Source organism: Notamacropus eugenii, chromosome 5 (genome assembly GCF_028372415.1).
Source record: "Notamacropus eugenii isolate mMacEug1 chromosome 5, mMacEug1.pri_v2, whole genome shotgun sequence".
In the NCBI taxonomy this organism is placed as follows: Eukaryota; Metazoa; Chordata; class Mammalia; order Diprotodontia; family Macropodidae; genus Notamacropus; species Notamacropus eugenii.
The window spans coordinates 245,121,585-245,139,022 of NC_092876.1; the positions used below are offsets into that span (position 1 = coordinate 245,121,585).

At 36.8% G+C, this 17,438-nt stretch overlaps 1 long non-coding RNA gene across 3 annotated transcripts in view; it reads right to left on the reverse strand.

Moving 5' to 3' along the window:
- The window catches only part of LOC140505945 (uncharacterized), a 42,065-nt gene extending 25,373 nt beyond the window's left edge, over positions 1 to 16,692 (reverse strand). The window contains exons 1-3 of one of the 3 annotated variants that reach the window (XR_011967714.1): positions 16,129 to 16,692; positions 14,140 to 14,177; positions 633 to 703 (exon numbers count right to left, since the gene is read on the reverse strand). This is a non-coding gene — a long non-coding RNA (uncharacterized lncRNA). The remainder of the gene's footprint in view (positions 1 to 632; positions 704 to 14,139; positions 14,178 to 16,128) is intronic. The other 2 variants (XR_011967715.1, XR_011967716.1) reach the window with 2 other exon arrangements.
- Positions 16,693 to 17,438: the final 746 nt, after the last annotated feature.

Sequence of the window (17,438 nt, forward strand, 5' to 3'; positions counted from 1 at the left end):
CTTTACCTTTATAGAGATGGATAATGGAGACATCCTTGAACTCCTGAGGGATAGCCTCCTCTTGCCATATAACCTGGAAAATTTTGGTCAGCTTTTGTATGAGCAATGGTCCCCCTACCTTGTAAATCTCAGCTGGAACAGAATTAGCGCCAGGTGCTTTGTCACACGAAAGGAACCTAATGACCCTAAAAACCTCTTCTTCAGTTGGAACTTCAGCTAAGGAGGGACTGACTTCAGCCTGAGGCAAACAGTCAATGGCCTCAGCATTGATTGATGATAGTCTATTGAGAACACTATGAAAGTGTTCAGTCCATCTCTCTAGGATCATGTCCTTATCACTAATCAATGTGGCTCCATCAGCACTGAGTAGTTGTGATGCACCATAGGTTTTTGGTCTATAAATAGCTTTCAGGGAATCATAAAAGTGCTTTGGATGTGCACTCAATGCAGCCCCTGAAGCTGAGATGCAACAAAGTTTGGATCAATTCTCTGTTGTCTGTGTTAATTTTGGCCTAATAATTAACACCAAGAAAACGCAGGTGCTCCATCAGCCACCACCACACCATCCATACATGAAGCCATTGGTTACAACAAATGGAGAAGTTTTCAATGCCATGGATAAGTTCACTTACCTTGGTAGTGTACTTTTCAGGGATATGCACATTGACAATGAGGTTGATGCTAGCTCAGTGTTTGGGAGGGTCTGAAGAAAAGTTTGGGAGAGAAGAGGTATTAGACTGACTACCAAACTGAAGGTCTACAGAGTCATTGTGCTAACCTCATTGTTATATGCTTGTGAAACAGGGACAATCTACCAGTGCCATGCCAGGAAACTGAATTGCTTCCATTTGAACTGTCTTAGGAAGATTCTGAGGATCACCTGGTAGGATAAGGTACCAGACGCTAAAGTACTTGCTCAAGCTGAACTGCCAAGCATTCAAACTATGCTTCAGATAGTGCAACTCTGAAGGACTCACCATGTTTTTTGAATGCAAAATGTATGCTTGCCAAAAAGACTATTTTATGGAGAACTCATATTGGATAGGCAATCACACGGTGGTCAGAAGAAGCAATACAAGGACAATCTCAAGGTCTCTCTCAAGAACTTTGGATCTGACAGTGCAACATGGGAGACACTGGCACAGGACCGCTCAGCATGGCGTGCCCACTTTAGAAAGAGTGCTGTGCTCTATGGGCAAAGCAGAATTGAGACAGCACAAAGAACACATAGGATGCGCCAATTTGGCATATCCACCCCAAATATTCACATGGACTGTCTGTGCCCCACCTGTGGTAGAGCATTCCAAGCTCATATTGGTCTGATCAGCCAAAGCTGGACACACTGAAACTTGACTCTACCATGGTGATGTCATTTGGGTCCTCTTTGAGAACGAAGGACAATAACCAACCAACTATATATAGACATTAGATATTTATTCTATGGCTATATATTATATACCTTTATACTATCTATATATTATGTTATATTATCTATAAAGAATATATGTCCATATTATGCATCCAACTAATTATATGCTATATGTTATATATTACATATATATACAATGTATAATGTGTATATATAGTGGATAAGTATAGTTAAAGGAATTAAAATTAAATATCACTCAGATTTATATATGTGTATATTTACATCTATGTCCATATCCTTATCTGTCTATATATGTATGATGAATAATGAATTAGATCCAGAATTATATAGGAGGAGGATTACTGTTAGGGAAATTTTGAAGTTCCTTCAGTGATCTCACATTTCTCCCCCTGGGAAAAAAGGTCCATCTATTTAACACTTATATTCTACCAAGGCAACCTGGCATAGTGGATAGAGGGCCAGTCTTGTAGTCAGAAAAACCTGGCTTTAAATTCTATCTTGATAAATAGGGATTGTATGACCTAGGGTAAATCAATTAAGTTCTAATTTCTCTGCGCAGCTCTCTAAGACTGAAGGTACTGAGTTGAATCAGTAAGAGGAGCTTCTTTACTTGGTGACCTTTATGTTAATGAAGTCATTGGTCTGGTCTAACAAAAATACTATCAGGATTGTATTGGAGAATAACATTCAGAGAATAATGGATGGGACATTATGGATGTTACTTCACTGTAACACATAACAAATAAGGAACTCTCAAGAAATAAGAGTAAAGAAAATAAAGCAACATACGGAAGAATTACATTATAAAAAAAGATAGTCAGATGGCAAGAGGGAGGAATAGATTTTGAGCATTTGATTGCTCTGCTGGTATTATTATGATGTTGAAAGCAAGTGAAGAAGGACTCATGCACATTGGGAGAACCCTTGTGACAAGCTAATTTGACATTAAAGGCAAGATTTGTGTGGAGTAGGAAGGATTATATAGGCTGTGATGTGCATCATTGGAAGAAATATTCACATTTGCAAGATCACGGATCTATCTGACTATTTTGAGTTGTTTCAAGGGATAAAATGGAAAATTTGTGATCCCTGTGAAGATTAAAGACTGCATATAAAAATAACATTAGTAGTTTGGGCTTTATTATGACATGTTTTTAATCTGGATCTGTGACGTTTTGGTATAACAACTTCTTTGCACTAATACCTGAGAGGAAAGAATGTTTAAGTAACTTGCCCAGGATTTCTCTGAGGCAGGGCTTAAACCCAGGCTTTCTTGACTCCAGGACTGGCTCTCTATGTCCCATATCATACTCTCTCATGAGGTGAAGCATTTACTTCAGTACTTTAAGAGTGTAACTTACTCAGTGTGATATCCCTTTCACCAAGCCGTACTGTAACCCTTCTAAGACTTAGTAAGTGTTCACTGAGAACATCTACAGATGACATATTCATCACCCTAGACCCCAGTTGGCTTCAAAACTTTTCACTCTCAGCTAGCCTGCTCTTCAGACATGAGGCACCCAGGCCTTTACTGAACTAGTACTTGAAAAACTTTCCAGATGGTGAGTACCTGTCAGAACCTTGCACTCAACTGCTATGGTTTTCAAAAACCCATGGTCCATTTTCTACCTGATAGTAAAGCCTTAGAGATGGATTTTCATGGAGGTGGGGTTATTTAAATTGCCTAAAAAACTCAGTTGGCCATTCCCTTAGTGTTGATTATTACACATGCAAATTAGTCTATGTATAGACAATATATTTACAGCTGGGTGATGCAGTGGATCACTGGGCTTGGAATCAAGAAGATTCACCTTCATGAGTTCAAATACAAGCTCAGACACTTATTAGCTGGGTGATTCTAGACAAGTCACTTAACCCTCTTTGCCTCAGTTTCCTTATTTGTAAAATTATCTGAAGAAAGAAATGGCAAACTACTCAAGTACCTTTGCTAAGAAAACCCTAAAGCGGGTCATGAAGAGACAGACATGACTGAAAAGACTGAACAACATAGATGTCAAGGTTTTAGGTTTGATCCTTTTATGGACAAGTCACGGGCAGCTATTTCTGAAGCATGCTGCTGGCACGAGAAGGTAGAAAAATGGTACGGAAGAACCGCTGCAAATCTATTCCTTAGCTGTTAAAAAACAACTCAGAGTTCCAGCTTTCCTGTTGAATTGTGTCTAACTGCATATATAATGAATAGCACCAAGATGTAATGAAAAACACCAGATTGGAAGAGGTTTAATCAGGCTAACAACCAACTTCTGCCCTGTAAATGTAATTGACTGAGCAGTTGTGTTAGGGCTTGTAAAAATAAAGACAAAATTTGATCATATTTATTCCCTCATTCCCAGGGCCAATAAAAAATTCAGATCAATATGTATTTGTTGAAACCTAGTGCTGTATTACTTGGGGCTATATTATTCAACATTTTTATCAATATCTTAGATAAAAACTTAGATGGATCAGATTTAAGATGGACAGATAGCAGGGAGAGATGGCTAATATATTGAATGAGAACATCAGGTTAAAGAATGACCTTGATATGTTGGAATGACTGGTTGAGGTGTAAAAAGATAAACATTTATTTGGGATACTTGTGAAACCTTACACTTATCCAAAAATCAAGTATAGGGGAGCAGAATGAGGGAAATGTGGCCAGACAGCAATACATAAGGAAAAAAGAAAAGGAATAACATGACTTTCTGCATAATATGTCAATATTAGTAAGTAGATAATATAATTTTATTAGTTTTCTTCACATGGAGGATATTTAATATGCTTATTGAATTGAAATGAATCTGACTGACAAAGACAATAACATGATCTTATATTGTGTTAATAGAAAATAGTGACCGAGTTTAGAATTCCACTGTATTCTGAGAGTACCCATGGAAGAGTGTATATGAGAGTACTGGACACTGTGGTCAGACAGATCTGGGTTTTAATCCTATGTTTGATGCTAATTGTATGACCACGGACAAGACACCTAACATCTCTGAGACTCAGGTTTTCGCATTTGTAAAATGAATAGGTTATCTATAGTAACTACTTTAGTGTTATTATGAGGAATAAATGAGATGGTATATGCAGAGCTGGACAAATCTTAAGATTCTATATGACTACTGGTTGTTATCATTACTCTGTACAGAGTAGATAGGGGCAGCTAGGTGGTGCAGTGGATAGAGTACTGGGTCTGGAATCATCTTAACTCATCTTCTTGAGTTCAAATCTGGCCTCAAACACTCTACCTGTGTGACCCTGGGCAAGTCACTTAACCCTGTTTGCCTCAGTTTTCTCATTTGTAAAATGAGCTGGAGAATAAAATGGCAAACTACTCTAGTATCTTTGCCAAGAAAACTCAAAATGGGGTCACGAAGCGTCAGACATTACTGAAAAAACTGAGCAAACAGAATAGATCTGATATAATTCTAGGTATCACATTTTAGTGGGAATATTGGTAAATTGGAATTTCTCTATAGCTACTATGCTGCTATCATGGTGAAGGGACTTCAACTAATCTCATGAAATTCCCTTACAGAAACTAAGGTGTTTGATCTAGAAAAAAGAATATTTAGGGAGTGAGAGTATGGGAGGGATATGATTGCTGCCTTCAGATATTTTAAAGTTGTCATATGGAAAAATGCTAAGATGTTTGGACAATTTTTTTCTTATGATTTCATGATCTCTAATGTCCATAGGGTCATAGATTTCTGACACTCTAATGATTCTCAAATTATCTCTCTTCTGTTTTCCAGTTATATTTTTTCACTGATATGTTACATTTTCTTTCATTTTTAGAAGTATATTCTAATGTAAGGGGCCAAGGTCTCTCAGTGCACCTTGGGTCATCTCCAGTCATCCTGATGAATATCAGGTCACTGGATTCAGATGGCTCTGGAAGAGAAGTGAGGCTGGTGACCTTGCACAGCCATCCCTCACTCAAAACAAAGTCAAGTGCAAGTCATGTCATTATTTCTCTGATGGCATGGTCTTCTTGGACAATGAAAGATGAACACAACAACAATATTCTATACTGTAATTACATATATATCTATATATATATTCTAATTTTCAGAGTCTGTTGTGTGGATAAAGTTTTTACCTCTTATACCAAGCTAATTCTCTTTTTAATTCTTTTTTCATAACTTTCATTTCTTTTCTGCTTCCCCCCCAGCTCTAATTTAATTAATTAAAACATTCTTTAACTCTTTTTTTAAACTCTTGCTTCATTCATCTCTTCTAGAATTCTCATCAAATTTGTTTTCAAAATCTGCTTTGCTTTGAGGCTTTGCTTATAGGTATTTTAGAGTCATTCTTTTATGGTTTTGTGTCTTGAACATCTGTGTCACTGTAATAGATTTTTATGCTGTGATGCTTTTTCTGTTTGCTAATTTTTCCAGCCAATCTTCTGACTGTGACTCTTCATGTTAAGGTCGTGATCTATATATTTCTGGAGGGAATGTTTAGGCAGGGTTTGTGTCCACTAGAGTTTTTCTGCTATTTTCTTGGCATATTGGATGTTGTGTTATTGCATGATTTCAGGGACAGTTCACGTTGAAGACCTGTAAGCATTCAGTGCCTCCAAAGTGGTCTGATCCAAGAAAAAGTCTTATCACTGCCCTCCTTGTTTGAGTTTTGCAAATTTCTAACCTGGGTTTGGGTCTGAGCAACACACATGTAAACTTAACCCAGTTGGAGTTCTAGTAGACTGTTACTGTATCTAGCCACTATCTGTAGATCTCTGCTGGTTCAGAATTGTAGAATTGTAGCTTTCCCTTCATATTGGGATTCCTACCTTGGTTATTCTGTCAAGACTTCAGACTAGAATGGAGACTAGAACTGAGATCCCTTACCACTCCTGCGGTCAGAGTTACACAGTTACTACTTGCTTCTTGACTGGTACACAGTCTAAGACATATGACTACTGCTCCCCCTGCCAAATTACCTCTACACTGAGGTCCCCCCTTAATTCACCTTGAATCTGTGGCTCAGAACTGGCAAGTGACCAACAGAGCTGCCATCTGGGACCTATTCCTGCACTTTACATGAAGTCAGGCTCCTCTGTGCTACTTCTGGTACCTCTTCTTGCCCTGGTGCACAACTTCTCCCCATACTGTAATGCCCTTCTGGCAATTTCTGACAGACCCCATCCCTCAGTCCCAGACTTCTCTGTCTACATCCCTTTGTTAAACTGAGCTGGAAAAACACTAGTTACTGTGTCTTTTTCTTGGATTTCCCCAGCAGGGCTCAGTCTGGTGCATTTTCTAGATTCATGTGGAGGAGTTGTTGGGTAGAGTTTGGTTATACTTTTTCCTACTGCTCTACCATCTTCCATCTTCCAATATCACAAAGGCCTCTTATTTTGCCAAAAGAGGTATTCCTTCCACTGACTGATCTGATTATACCTCTTCAAATTTATCTAGATTGGTTCTTGGACAAAGGATACACAGAAAACCATTACCATTATTACCAAAACAACTAGAACAGAGTTCCAGACTTGAAAGGCTTGATTTACATCTTGCCACTTACTAGGTGTATAATCCTGGGAAAGTCATTTAACTCCTCTAAGTGCCAATTCTCTCATCTGCAAAATGAAGATAATAGTAGAGACAGCTAGGTAGCAGAGGGAATGGAAGAATAGACTTGACAGTCATAAAGACCTGAGTTCTAATCCTGCTTTAGAAACCTACTGATTTTGTCACCCTGGGCACCCTCTAAGCTTCAGTTTCCTTATCTATAAATAGGGATAATAATAGAAGCTACTTTATAGGGGCATAGTGACTATCAAATGAGATAATATATGGAAAGCATTTTGCAATCCTTAAAGCATTATATGGATGCTTGCTAGTGGCAGGAGTAATAATTCATTGCTTCATACGGTTTTTGTAAGAATCAGTTTAGATAACTTATGTAAAGTTCTCTTTATAGAACTTCAATTGTTATCTAAATTATTATCATTATCAAGCATATAACCAATGCAAATCCTTTTTCAAATGTTTTGAGGCCAAAACATCTTGGAAATATCTTCTTTTTTGCTATAGGGCAGACCCATTTGTTTTCAGGTTGACTTCGCCGTTGACTGGCTTTGTCATCATAGCCAAATCATTTAATTTCCCAGGGCTTTGATTGCCTTCTCTATCAATCTAGGATGGTTCATGTGGTTGTACCTAGAGGCAATAAAAAAAAACATGGTTCTAAGATGAACTATTTAAAAATCATTCAAAAGAAGTGTTAAGTAATAATATTGTGCCTATATTTGTGAAAAGAACATAGCTATTCAGGAAAAATTTCCAAGTGGAAATTTGGGAACTATTTTTTTCAATTTACATGGATTTCCTAGGAAGTGTATTTCTGGCAGAATCTGGATGGGATGCCAGCCAGCTCCCAAGCTCATACTTATGCTTGGCCTAGGACTGATTTCCAAACTACAGAGTCCCAATTCTCCAGTGTCCCAGGGGAGCACTTTATTAAAAAGGGTTGGTATATTTCCTGTGATAGAAATCTTCTTTGGTCTAAAATATGAAAAGCATTTGAGAACTCTGGTTAAAAGATGGCCTGGCAGGATGAAAATTCCATTTTCTTTAGGACAACTGGTAAACCACTGGAGGGCAGGCAGGTCACTGGTTCCTCCAATCCATTTAGTTATGTAACCAGCCATTGATGTCCTTTAAGTTAAGGTATAAATAATTTTCTTTTGAAGAGATTTTAAAGCATAGAGATGGAGGACAATTATGAACCTATATCTTTTCACTAGAAAAAAAAAACAGTTTTATGGGGGAAGAAAAAAGCCCTATTTTTGTCTACTGAGAACATAACTTTAATTAGAGCAAGTTTATATAACTTATTGAGAAACACTTTGCAGGAAATTAAATCTTCCTTCTTCCATATTTCACCTTTACCTTTTCCACCAACCTGTAAGCAATGAAATGCAGAAATCTGATGAAGGCCAATAAAATTATTCACTGAATTTAATATGGTTGTCTTAGGGAAATTTATTTTTTAATCTGCCACATACTTCATGGAGCGCTCTATATTTCCTTCTAGCTAGTCACTGGAAGATGGCTCATGAAATAATTCAATCTGACTAGCAGTTAACTGTTTTCTAGAGACTAGTATTGTTTTGACATGGGCCACATTGAAAACATATGGTCTTTCATGTCTCCTGCCTTGTGCTTGCCTCTAAAATATGTTTATTTTACTCATGAAAAAACACGTTGTTTCATAGTCCTGTACAACCTTCTGGTGAACAGTCTCACTCTCACTCCGTCTTAGTGGGAAAGCATAAGTGCTTATGAAAGGGAGATGTGAGATTTTCTTGAGTTGCTATGCCTAACATATAGGTGCCAACTTAAAAAGCACTGTTTTTCAAAGGCTCGGCTTTCAAAGCAATGGTTAACATCATCTTTATGTAATCTTTGAAGAATCCTGGGTTTCCTCAAGACCAATGTGAACTTGACCAGAACCTGCCCTCTGCACAAAGATTCCCCACCTCTCAGACCCTTCAGTCATTCATAGCTCATAGCCTTCGAAGCATATATACTGACCCTTACTCAAACTATGGGGTGGCTAGATCATGGCGTCTTCTTGATATAGTCAATACCGTTAAGACCACAAATTGCATGCTGTCTGTCATGTGGTAAGGTATTGTAGCCATTCCATGGTTGCCTTTGGTGTTCAGTCATTTTTCAGTCATATCTGACTCTTTGCAACTCTATTTGGGGTTTTCTTGGCAAAGATACTGGAGTGGTTTGCTATTCTCCAGATTGTTTTACAGATGAGGAAACTGAGGTAAATGGGGTTAAATGATTTGCCCAGGGTCACATAGACAGGGAGTGTCTGATATCAGATTAAATTCAGGAATATGAGTCTTTCTGACTCCAAGTCCAGATCTTTCTCCACTATGCCACCTATCTGACCAGTCACCTGGTCATGTTCTAACCAAGGGTGGAATTTTGGGTATAATTGTCACATGTCGTGTGATCATATTCTCTTTAATCCAGTGACACTGGCTTTCTGGCTGTTCCACAAAAAAGATATTTCATCTCTCAGCTTCAGGTATTTTCTCTGTTTGTCCCCCAAGTCCAGAATACATTTTCTCTTTCCATCTGACTACTGATTTCCCTGGCTTCCTATAAGTCCCAACTAAAATCGTATCTGGATTACTAGGTGGAGCAATAGATAGAGCACTGTGCCTGGAATCAGGAAGACTCATCTTTGAGTTCAAATCTGGCCTCAGACACTTCCTACTTGTATAAACCTGTCACTTAACCCTCTTTGCTTTAGTCCCTCATCTGTAAAAATGAGCTGTAGAAGGAAATGGCAAACCACTCCAGTATCTTTGTCAAGAAAATCCCATGGGGTGATGAAGAGTTGGATATAACTAAAAAATGGCTCACTACAAAAGCCTATCTCTTATAGAAGCCTTCCCCAACTCTCCTTAATTTGAGTGCCTTCCCTCTGTTAATTATTTCCCATTATCATGCGTATAGCTTGCCTTGTAACTATTTATATGAGGTCAACCCCATTAGATTGTAAGCCCCTTGAGGGAAGAACCTGTCTTTTGACTCCCTTTATATCTTTAGCTCTTAGCACAGTGCCTGATGCATAATAGGCTCTTAATAAATGTTTAATGATTAATTGATGATCATGGAAAAATAGGCTAGAAAATGTCATGTGAATTAGGAATTAGGTTTTTTTTTCTGCCTGACCCAGAAGATACAACTGGGGCAATGTGTGAAAGTTGCAAAGGAGTTTATTTAGATTTGATGTAAGGGACAACTTTCTAATAATTAAGACTATACAAAAGTGGAATTCTTGTTGATGGGAGATCTTCAAGTAAAGACGGAATGATCACTTGCCAAGTTTTGTCCTGTGGATGCTTGGTTGGATAAAGGTTAGACTAGATGATCATTGACATTTTTTCCATCTCTGAAATTCTGTAATTCTTTGAAGTTACCTAATATCTCTGAAGCCTTAACTTTGTCATCTATAAAATGAGATGATAATGCCTACATAGAATTGTCTTAAAGAAAGTGTACTTCTTGAAGACAAGGATTTTTAAAAAAATTATCTTTGTATTCCTTCAATGCAATGCCTTGCAAATATTAGGTTGGAAAGTGCTTTGTAACTGTCTGGTGAATTGAATACAAATGCAAGCTATTATTGTTATAGAATGTCAGGGAGGATCTTGCTGATTATCTACCTGAAGCACAAATTCTCTTTATAATATTCCCGTCAAGTGAATATTCAATTCACTTCCAAATAAATAGTTGTGTCAAAGGAGGTGAAAGCTACTAATATCATCATTTTCAGGTACATTGAAATAAAATCACCATTATTACATAGATTCTATTAAAGAATTACTAGTTTGTGAATATGAAATTACCATCTCTTCTCAGGGCGTTTATCCCATTAGTTGGTGGAGTGCATTATTATTCAAATGAACTTGTAGAAACTCCTTTTCAATACCGTAGAGACATTTCCTTATTTTTCACTCTTATAATATTAGTTTTAGTTTCTGTAATATTAGGGTAGACCATGCAAAGGACTGAAATTAGAACAGTTGCAACATTTTTATAGAAGGTTTATAACTAAAAAACAAGACATGATTCCTATAATTCTTTGACCCAGTTACAAGAAGATTAAATGTACTCTCTGACCTGCGAGGTGCCTTACTATTCCCATCTCTGGGACTTTGTAACTCTTCATTATAACATTACCAAAGAACCACGAAGCACTGAAATTTTTTCAGTCTTAAAACATTAAAATGATACTTTGCCTTGAAGATTAGAGATCTTGGTGATACTTCAGAAAATGTTAGAAGTAAGAATCACTGCATATTTATAAGCCCTTCTTCAGTACTTACTTGAAAATTTGAATGAGTTCACAGTCTCTTTACTGTGGGTACTCCTTCTAATGGTAGTTTCCAGCAATGAATCAATCATTTATTAAGCACCTATGTGCCACGAACTGTGCTAAGCATTTGTAATGAATCCACCTCTTTTCATCCCATGAAATTTTTGTCTCCAAATTCTCCATAAAGAATCCATCCAAAGTGCTGGTGACCTTTCTCTCAGTGTTTTAACATGTGGGTACTGTGTTGTACTCAGTTTATGCCCTATTATCTTTTGGTTTTGGCACATGACTAACTCACCAATTTTTGTACCTACATTTCTGAAGGTTATAAAAATATCAGTTAAATAGCGGATCAGTCCCCCAGGGAAATCTCATTTTTAGCAAACTGATTTCCAAAGCGCATAATTTTCCTGTCCTATATAGTCCTGTAGCAAAGAATAATCACTTAATCTTTATTTGAGACGTTATATAAGGGAAGGCTAAAAAACAAACAGTTTGACTTTAAGCACTTTGGAATTCATTCAAGACTCAAAAGGTTAAAAGTGAGTCTGGGTAGCCTGAGCCAATATAATAAGAATGACAATTCTATCTAAATTAGTTTGCTTATTCAATGCTATACCATCAAACTACCAAAAATTTATTTTACAGAGCTAGAAAAAACGATAACAAAATTCATCTGAAAGAAAAAAAGATCAGGAATATCATGAGAATTTTTGGGAAAAATGCGAATCTCAAACTCTATTATAATGTGATAATCATCAAAACAATATGATACAGGCTGAAAGACAGAGTTGGTAGATGAGTAGAATAGATTGGTTGTATACTATATGGTATTCCATGACTATGGTAATCTAGAGTGTGATAAAATCAAAGATCCCAGCTTTGGCAATAAGAACTCACTATTTGACAAATGCTGCTGGGAAAACTGGAAAGCAGTTTGACAAAAACGAGGTATAGACCAAAATCTCACACATAACCAAGATAAAGTCAAAATGGGTGCTTGATTTAGACATAAAAGGTTGTACCCTAAGCAAATTAGAGGACCATGGAACAGTTCACTTGTTATATCTATAGATAAGGGAAGAATTTATGACCAAACAAAAGATAGAGAGCATTATGGGAGGCAAAATGGATAATTTTGATTACATTAAATTAAAAGGCTTTTGCACACACAAAACTAATGCAGCAAGATTAGAAGGAAATCAGAAAAACTGGGGGGAAAATTTTACAGCAAGTTCTCTGAAAAAGTCCTCATTTCTCAAACATATAGAGAACTGAGTCAAATTCTTAAGAATACAAGTCATTTCTCAATATTTAAATGATCAAAGAATATGAACAGATACTTTTCAGGCAAATCAAACCTATGTACAGTCATAAGAAAAAAAATACTCCAAATCACTATTGATTAGAGAAATGTAAAAAATTAAAGCACCTCTGAGGCATCACTTCACACTTATCAGATCAGTTAATATGACAGAAGAGGAAAATGACAAATGTTAGAGGGCATGTGATAATACTGGGATAATAAAGCACTATTGGTGAAGTTGAGAACTGACCTAATCCTTCTGGAGAGCAATTTGGAACTATACTCAAAGGGCTGTAACACTGCTTATACCTTTTGACCTAATAATAGCACTAGTAGGTCTGTATCCCAAAGATATTTTAGAAAAGGAAAAGAAAAGGGCTTATATGTACAAAAGTATTTATAGCAGCTCTTTTTATGTTGGCGAAGAATTGGAAATTGAAGGAATGTCCATCAATTGGCAAAGGGCTGAACAAGTTGTTGGATATAATTGCTGTGGAGTACTATTGTGCAATAAGAAATGATGAGCAGGATGCTTACAGAAAAAATCTGGAAAGATTTACACAAACCAATGCAAAGTGGAATAAGCAGAATCAGGAGAATTTCATACACAGTAACAGCAATATCATATGATGATCAACTGTGAATAACCTAATTTTCTCAGCAATACAAAGAATCAAGACAATTCCAAAGGACTACTGATGAAAAATGCTATCTACCCCCAGAGGTGGTATTCAGATTCCCCTCCAGAGGGGAAAAAATGACTGACGGAATCTGAATACAGATCAAACCATAAATTTCTTTTACTTTCTTTATTTGTGTGTAGGGGTTTTTGTCTGTTTTTTTCTCTCATAACATGACTAATATGGAAATATGTATTGCATCACTGCACATCAATAACTTATGTAAAATTCCCTGCTTTCTCAGCAAGTGGGTAGACAAGAGAAGGGAGAGAATTTGGAACTCAAAATTAAAAAAAAAATGAAGTTAAAATTGTTTTTTACATGTAATTGGAAAAAATAAAGTATATTAGAAAAAAAGAGAATAGTCTTAGCCCCATTTAAGGATATGAAAAGGGGGACTAAACAAATAAAAGCTATTGGCATTTGGGAAAAAAGCAAACAGTATATAATAGAAATTTAATTTCCCATATAATCCTCTTTTTCTGTTCTTTGGTGTATTTTGAAGCATTTGTTTTATCTGGTGTTTGTTAACATCAAAATATTTTTAAAAGAAAAAGGTGGTTCAATTTGTTATGCACTGTCTGGATTTTCTTGAGATCATCCACCTGGATAATATAAAAAATTAGAACATTTTTCCAGTTGGGCCATTTCAACTTTTCCAATAGTTTCTTCATGAAAATAGATATGCAAAATGTGGGTTGTAGTTTCTATTTATTATGAGAGGGAGATAATAATAGCAACCAAAAGTAATCATCTTGGAGATTTGAATTATTCCCATATGAACAGCTCATGAATTCTCAAGGTTAAGGCATTTTAGAAAGAGATTTTGATTTAATGGAAGTTACATAGGCATAGGGATGAGAGAATCAGGCCAACAATTATTAGTATGCTTAGACAATACTTACACAGGCTCCTCTTGGAACAGAAACAAGTCATCCAGAACCTGAGTGGGGTGAAGTAATGAATACAATAAGTTACAAAGACATTTGAAATTGGGGCACTGTCAAATTATTCTTAAGATCAGAGCTAAGATTTGAAGGATATTATTTTGAGGGGAGATTATTTTACAGCAACATTTTTGTATACTAATCCAATAACCATAACAAATGTTGCCACTCAAGAAAGAGGCACAAAGTGATTCTGTAAGTGTAGCTTACTTGTGAACAAGTGAATCGTGAAAACGACTTGGTTGGAAGGAAGGTTAAGCATGATAGCTATCTAAAAGTATTTTTGAATGGTTGTCATGTGGAAGAAAGATCAAATTTATACTGCATAACCCCAGAAGAGAAAATTAGCAGCAACAGATGGAAGTTACAAAGAGGCAAATTTTGCTCTGATGTTCTAACTATTGTAGATCTCCCAAGGGGAATGATATACATCTGAAGGTTGTGGGTTCCCCATTACTGGAAATTTTCAAACAAAAACTTGTTGGATGGCCTCTCATTGTTGGATAAGCAGAAGAATGAATTCCTGTAGAGACTCAAATCGAACTAAATGGCCTTTGAGGTCACTTTTGTCTCTTGAGATTCTGCAAAACAAGTGGGCAATATGGTGGATACTTGGGGAACTTCCAGAAAAATAATTGAGTGTTCTGGATAGTGGAACACACGAAAAGGAATAGTCAGGGATAAAGATGGAAATGCGGGTTGGAGATAGATTGTAGAGGGTGTTGAATCCTAAGTTTAAAAACAAAGAAACAAACTTTAGACTTTATTTAGTAGGTAGTCAAATATCAAGATTGTAAGCTTTATTAAGGTAAATTCTCATAGGCTACTTGAATTCCCTGGGCCTTAGTTTCTTCATCTCTAATGTAATGTACAGATAAAAATATTTTTTTCAGCTATCAAACTGGATCGTTTTGAGAAAAATCCATAGTAAAACTCAAATAATTATGTAAATATAAATAAAAATACCATACAGTTATCATTATTTATTCTTTTCACTTTTCTCTTTAATGGGAGTTTGTCCTTGAGTCAATAGAATGTCTTGTATTCTATACCGAGCATGCAATAATACCTGAAAATTCATAATGCTAAAGTGGAAGGAACAATGCATTGGGAATGAGAAATGTCAGTCTGAATCCTAGATCTCACATATATAATTTCTGTGATCGTGGGTAAATCATTCACCCTCTGGGTTTTACTTTTATCATGTTAGATGGAAACAAAACTTTTTATACTACTATCTCATAGATTCTTATATTCCAGGTCAAATGCTTATGCTTAGATGGCTTAAATTCTAATTGTACCAACAACTCTCCACTAACTTGAAATCTCTTTTTTTGAAGTATAACATGCATTTTTATTAAAAAAAAAATTGAAAGTATTAGTGTAAATTGAGTTTTTCTTAAATTGGTGAAAAGAAATAAAAGCATTTGTCTAAAACCATCAAGAAGCATCATTTACAATGGAATAAATCAGAAGGTTTCTCAGGAAGGTCAGGTGAAACAAGGATATCCACCATCACCAATATTATTCAATATTTTTTTATTTGATTAATTTATTTGTTTTTAGTTTTCAACAATCACTTCTATAAGTTTTAAATTGTTCCCCCTCCCTCCTTACATGTAGGCATGCAATCCTACAAGGGTACCTATATTCCTACCAAACACATTTTCACATTAGTCCTATGTTGTATAGAGGAATTAAAGTGAATGGGAGAAACCATGAGAAAACCACACCAAACCAAAACATAACACAAGAGAAAATAGTTTACTTCACTCTGTGTTCTAATTCCTTCTTTCTCAGGATATGGATGGCATTTTGCCTCAAGAGTCCTTTGGGAATGTTGTGGGTTAATGCATTGCTGTGAAGTGCTAGGTCTACCATGAGGACAAATTTCTTAAGGTGCTGTTAGCCTTGGTGGAATTCAAAAAGTCTAGAACCATAGCTTACCTTTAGGGAGATCTGTGGCCCGAGTTCTTCAGTTGTACACAGTTGGACATGTTGGGAGCCCTGAGGCCTCAGCAGAAAGCTCAGTGCAGTCATCCTCTGGCATTTCTAGTGTATGCATAGGATTCTAACAGGACTAATGCTGAAGGTTTCATACCATATCTGCAGATAGCAGATCTATGCTGTGCTCTCATCTAAAGCTGATCAAGCCATCTTTCAGGGCAACAGTCAGGTAGTATGTCTAAAAAGACAAAGCTGGGTGGTTAAGGACCTTTGTAACCAAGTTATGGTTCAGTAGTAGAAGGAAGAAAACCCTGTGTTAATTCTTGCTTTGACTATGAGAGTTCAACCAGTGCGGTGTGAGCACAGGCAGAGCCCTATCCTAGCCTCTGCCTCAGAGAGGCCAGGTGTCAAAGTAGGCCCCGGAATAAGGAGGGGCTCAAGGAAATCACCCATCTGTCTTCTCTAACCTAGGAAGAAACTCCTGAAGACAAAGATTTTTGTAGTTACAAAGTGATATCTCAAGCTCTGCCGGCAGGCCTTGAAGAAGTTGCCTTGGCCTAAGTGCTTGGTATCATCAGTCACTCTGGCATTTAGTTATAGACCACTGAAGCTGAAATCAAAAGTGCTTCTTTGTGAGAACAGCACTGACTGGTCTATTTAGTCTAAGCATAAATCTCGCAGTCCTGTATGGTGCTCTTTGCAAATAGAAAGATGTGTTACAGGAGCACTCTTTTATTTGGCTTTGTAGAGACCATTTCCATATCTACTGCATTGTAGGCCTTAGTCGTAATCCAAGTCTTTAGTCAGTATTGTCCCATTACACTCGTGTAAACAGAACCAAGAGAATACTATTCATGGTAACCATCATCGTGTAAATTATTTCATTGTTATTCACTTGTGTTTGATTTTTCTCATCCCCATTTGAGGGTTTCATAGGAAAAATACTAGAGAAGTTTGCAGTTTCCTCCTCTAGCTCATTTTATAGATGAGGAGACGGAGACAACTAGCTTTAAGTGACTTGCCCAGGGTCACACCCTTAGCCCAGGGCCTAAGTGTGTGAGGCCACATTTGAACGCAGGAAGATCAGTCTTCCTGACTCTAGGCCCAGTGCTCTATCACTTAGCTCTGCAAATGTAAATTAAAAACCAAATTAAAAGACAGTTGAACTCTAATTAATTATAACAACCCATCTTGTTCGTAAAGAATAAATTTCCCTCCTCTTGGTGGAGAGGTGGAGGAACCCCCTATTGAGAGAGAGTATGAACTCTCAGACATTCTCATGGTTACGTTTCAGAGAGTGAGGATCAGTG